Source organism: Myotis daubentonii, chromosome 17 (genome assembly GCF_963259705.1).
Source record: "Myotis daubentonii chromosome 17, mMyoDau2.1, whole genome shotgun sequence".
Classification (NCBI taxonomy): Eukaryota; Metazoa; Chordata; class Mammalia; order Chiroptera; family Vespertilionidae; genus Myotis; species Myotis daubentonii.
In genome coordinates, this window is record NC_081856.1 from 24,397,313 (window position 1) to 24,402,807 (window position 5,495).

Sequence of the window (5,495 nt, forward strand, 5' to 3'; positions counted from 1 at the left end):
GTTCCTTTTAGAAACAATCATTAGGACATCTCAACTTAATCTGGATGATCCTTTCATTTTGAAGTCTTACTAACTGTCCCAACTTACTGTTTTCTTTTGCCATCAGCCTCTCCAATTTCTCATGTCCACGATGTCTTAAACTCTTTTACAAAGTGCCAAAATACATGTGACCACAAGAGACACAGCTAAAGTACCAGGACCTCGGAATTCACAGAGCCCTTGCAGAGGGCCATGGACATAAGGCACAGCCAGCCTGAAGGGCTGCATCTCTCACTCATATCCACCCTTTAATACATACAGGCACTGTCTGTCTTAGAGGAATTCGAGGACTGGAGGGCTACTTTCAGTTTGCTCTGTTTACCTGCAGGCCACATCTTGCAATGAGCTCTGCAGAGACGCCATGGGAAAGTCCAGCAGTGAGAAGGCCCAGCGCTGGCTGGGTTTTCTTTCTGAAATCTTGAGTAGGCTGCTAAATGTTCTGGTATAACAGCACAAATACAAGGGAATGTTGAAAAGCACAGACAATCTCTCAGATATTTGATCCCCACCACCAAAGACTTCACTCACTGCCCCCAAACACTGGTATTTGCACAGCAGAAGGAGATACTGGAGGGAATCTGAACCCAAGGGTCTCAGTGCTACCCTGCGGGGTAGCTATCACATCATGGTGGGTCACACCAGGCTGCCTCTGGGGACTAAGCCAAATGCGGTTCAGAACGTGGAGGCAATGAGCAGAGAGCCTGGATTCGATTCTGGGCTCTCTCATTGGTACACATGCAACTTGGGAATTTTGGCCTTTCAAAACCTCACGTTAGGGATAAGCACAGAGCATTTGTAAATATTAAAGAAGTTGGTGCATGAAAAATTAATAGAAATCTTGGCATGTGGGAAGTACTTTATACATGTTAATTTTCCCTTTTTATTTTTAATGCTTTAACACTAGTTTTGGCCTACTTTCCCCTCAGTGAATCGAATTGAACAAATGCTTTGGCGTCATCACAACCCACAACTGTCACGCGTCTCTTACTTGAGTTTAAAATAAAGAAGAAATCTGGTTTGAATGTGTTTTTCATAAGGATAGTCCTAGTGGTAGTGACTACTTTTGCTCTGACTCTTCATAATGTTGCACACATCAAGGAATATTTTAAAAAATACATTGAGCCTATTATGGACAGCAATTATATTTTTTAAAACTCAAATGTTTGAAAACTTTAATACTCCTACCAGGTTTTGAAAATTCTGAGAAAAAGATTTTCTTTTCTAAAATTGAAAGACCCTGGAAGGTTACTTTCAGCTTTTCAGAAATAGCGCTGCATGAATAAAAGATGTTAGTCTGAAACATTTTTGTCCCTGAGGGCAAAAAAGAGAAACCACATCCTGGCTTTCCCTGTACCCTCCCCCACGACCCAGTGACTGGTACCAAGTACTGGCCAGTAGAGGGCACTGGGCAGTGTTTCCCACTCACACTTGACTTAGCGCCATTCCACCAAGGACCTTCTTGCATTTCTATCTCCCCAAATCCCACCCATTTCCCAAGACACGCTTCAATAAGTCTTTCCCTGCTACTAGACTCGCCCTCTACACCTTTCACAGTCTGCAGCAGACGTCACATGCTCTATCATCCACTGTTATTCTCAGCAATTTAGCTTTATTGTCCTGAGCAGATTATAAATTCCTCAGTGGTAGAAACTATATCCTTCTTTTTCCTGCTACCGATAGGATGTAGCATAATTGTTAAGTGCTTATACTTTCAAATGGGACTGTCTGGGTTCAAACCCCAGATTTCTACTTAGTAACTGTGACCTTGAGGAAAATGCTTAACCCCTGTGCTCAGAAATAACAAAAGTACTTGCCTTGTTTGCTTGCTGTGATTTAGTAACATAAAATCTTAGGAAAGGGCCCAGAATATCATACGTGCTATGTCATTATTAAAATTTGTTATAGCAGCGGCCCACATATTTAAGTCAAGTCTCTGTGTCACTGAATATGGAAATGGTAGATGAGGCAATGTGTGAGTCAATAGATTGTATGGGAATCCAGAGGAAAACATGGTCCCTGTGTCTAGAAACTTATAGTCACTCTGCCACTGATGGATTAAACAGAGGGCATCTCACAGGCAAGAACTATATAAGACTCATCTTTATTTCTCTGGAGCATGGTACAGTCCAGGGCAAATGGTAGGTATTCAACAGATATCCATTGAATTAAACAAATCCTTAGAGTGAAGAAGGAAGTCTATGTAGTAGACACCTATAAAAACATACTGCTCCTTCATGATGGTCCAAAAACAGCTATAAAATCAAAAACCTCATTGGGCTGAAAAACATGTTGGTATTTAAAAAGAAACCATCAAATTCATCATCTCAAAAACTTTTGTTTGGCTCCATTTGTGTTCTCGAACTGGTTTCTGTCCAGACTGACTGTGCGAATGTAGCCAAGGCTGCAGTATCAGGATGCTCCCCGTGAAGGCAGCAGCAAAGATCAGAGGCCACACTACAGGGTCACAGTGCTACCAGGCTTCCCACCTGCAAGACCTTCCATTAGGGACTCAGGTTGGAGATGCTCTTCCAATTAAACAAAGTAGAGCTGTGGATCCAGCTAGTGAGATTTCTGAGTTGAGTCTGAGTCGCCGCTCACTTCCCCCATCACCTGTTCTGAGAAAAGGGAGTTTATGCTTGATTTTCAAAGTCACTTTCCCACACCTCCACAGTGTTTCTCACTCCGTGTACCCCATCCACAGATAGTATACAGTGGTCCATCTTTTTCTTATGTTCCCCTGTCCCCGACCCTGCCACCTTCTTTGTTTCTGAATCCCACCCATTCTTGACCCTTGCCACTGATTGACAGTGTACTGGCCCATCACTGTCTACTCTACCCACCTGAGAAGACACATCTGGATGCTTTGGTGCTGGCTATTGACAGAAATGCTGAACTCTTTCGATACCATGCTATGCCTACCTGAATCTCCACTTATACCCAGGCTACACCCAGTGGTGGCCCAGTGAGTGAATCTCATGACAAGCCATAGTTCACTCCCTACATTCCTGCCCAACATGAAATCCCAAGATGTTTAACAACTAGAGCAGGATCCCACCTTGATGACTCCTTTGCTAGAATCCCAGGTGTATGTCCAAGATACTTTCACTATTTTTTGGTTTTTGGCCATGCCATCTAGTGACATAGAAAATCTTTTGTTTTTCGAGCTTTGGATATACCATAAGCACTTATACTGCATACTAATCATCTATGAATTTGTATTTTTGTTGCTTCCAAAATTTTCTTATTAGAAACTTATCTGTGAAAAAACAGCCTTTACATATTTGCATATATATCCATTTATTTTTCTTAGGATATATTTATGAAAGTGGAATTATGGAGTCAAAACATATTATCATTTTTAGGGGTTTTGATGTATGTGTTATATATAGTTCTTCAGAACGGTTGTAGCAGATCAAATTCCATCAAATTATATATGAATTATAGAATGCTAAGGCTGATAGGAAGCTTGGGACCCCACCTTTTACTTTGTAGGTGAGTATGCTAAGACCAGAGCTGTTAAGCTATTTACTAAAGATGGAAGTCAAAGTGAAACTTGACCAATGTATTTTTATGACACTTTTTCTTCTAGCATATAGATTAAGCAACCTCAATTATGAATTTAAGGATTTAAATGTGACAGTCAATTCTGTGTTCCCACCATCACTCCTATTTTTATTTTTTAATTTTCCACATCACGTTGTAAATACATGAAATGGAATTTTGGTATTCAGAGAATATCTCAAGCTTTGAATTGCCAAGAAGGAAATTCTATTTGGAAAAATGCCTGAAGCTTAATCCATGGTCCCGCCTCCTGGTCTCTCTTCCAAAACCATCTGTTTTATTGATGGACAGGCCTGGGCTCAGAAACCAGATGTGTTTTCCAAAGAAGTTGCTGTTATTCTAGAGGACAGAATGTCTGACAAATGACAAAAGGCAGGAATTTTCTTGTTTACATTAGTTGTTAAATGTGGAACAAATCAACAATATGTCTCTTCTTAAAAATACTTTGGCAGGCTGTAGCTCTTTTCTATTTACAAATCTTTGCTAACATAATTACAAGATTGCTTTCCTTAAATATCTTACTCTGAAGTTAGCTAGCCTGTAGCTCCCACAGCAGAGCCCAGAATTCTGTGTGCTCTTATGGAAATTTTCACAAATACAGCACTAATAGCAAACTAATGTGCCTCCTCATTTTTGCTCTCAAATAGCAGGACTCAAGCGAAGAAGGTACGACTCTATGTGGCAAGATTTTTGTGAGCACATGAACATTTTGCAATGTGAGGCCATAGAAGAACGGTGAATAGGCTGATCATTTCATACATTAATTCAGCAAACATTTACTAAGTGCTAACTGTATATCAAGTTCTGTGCCAAGCAATGTGGCTATAATACAAAAGTGAGCAAAACGCAGGAACAGAACTTACAACGGTGGAGTTTTCTTCCGTTTTCAAGGTTTGCAATGGCTTATGTCTGATTTATAATGAACTTTATCAACTTAGCTCTGGTTTCCTTGTAATGCCAAATATAGTATCCTAAACCCTTAATACATCCCCAGTGAGGTCTGTGGTGGAGGTCTTCCTCTCTTACTGCCTAAAATCTTGAATGCATCATGCATGTTCTACTCTATCAGGTAGAGAGTATACAGTGTCCTCCAGGACAGATGTGTCTGGTCTGTTTTCCCTCCAAGTCTGTTCCAATAAGACCAACTGGATCCCATTCATTGATGGGGGTGTTAATTTGCATAAAATGGAGAATCCATTCTAAGCTATCAAGGAACCTTGATGTGTAAAGATTGGCTTCTTACACACTGTCAGAAATCTGGAATTCCAAAACATATTCAGTAGGTCTTGGCTGGTTCATGTTTTTTTAAGTACTAAAATGTCTTGTAGGAATCTCTGTGTATCACTATAATAAGATATTTTGTCCCACATAATGTCCCTTAAAGGTCATTTGTAGTCAGGACAATTAGCAAATGACCTACAAGCTAAAGCTAAAGCATAATCAGTTCAAATCATACCTTGACTTATATTCTGAAAATTTCATTTTGGTATATCCTTAAAAAAATGAAAAAAAAAAAAGAAATGAGCACCCCTCTTCCGCACCCTCCATCCTCACTCCTCCTTCCAAAAAAATGGTCCCCAGGAATCTTTCATAACTTTCTCTATTCCGGTATCTTCTAAACTGTAAATTCATCAAAGGACTTCAATGTTGAGAGAACAGACATCTCAGGGTGGCACCTAGCAGCATCAAGTATCTTCTGGAAGATACTGGGGCACATTTTTGTGCTCTGGCAGACACGAGATGTTGTGATGGCCTCATTGTACAAATGAGCAAAAATTGAAGGCCCTCCTATCCCCCACATTAGTGGTGTTTCAGATCATTTCCTTGAGTTCAGAACTCTAGATATCACACTGCAAAGGCCTTTTCTTGGCATTCTTGTCAAGTTTTGTTTTGTT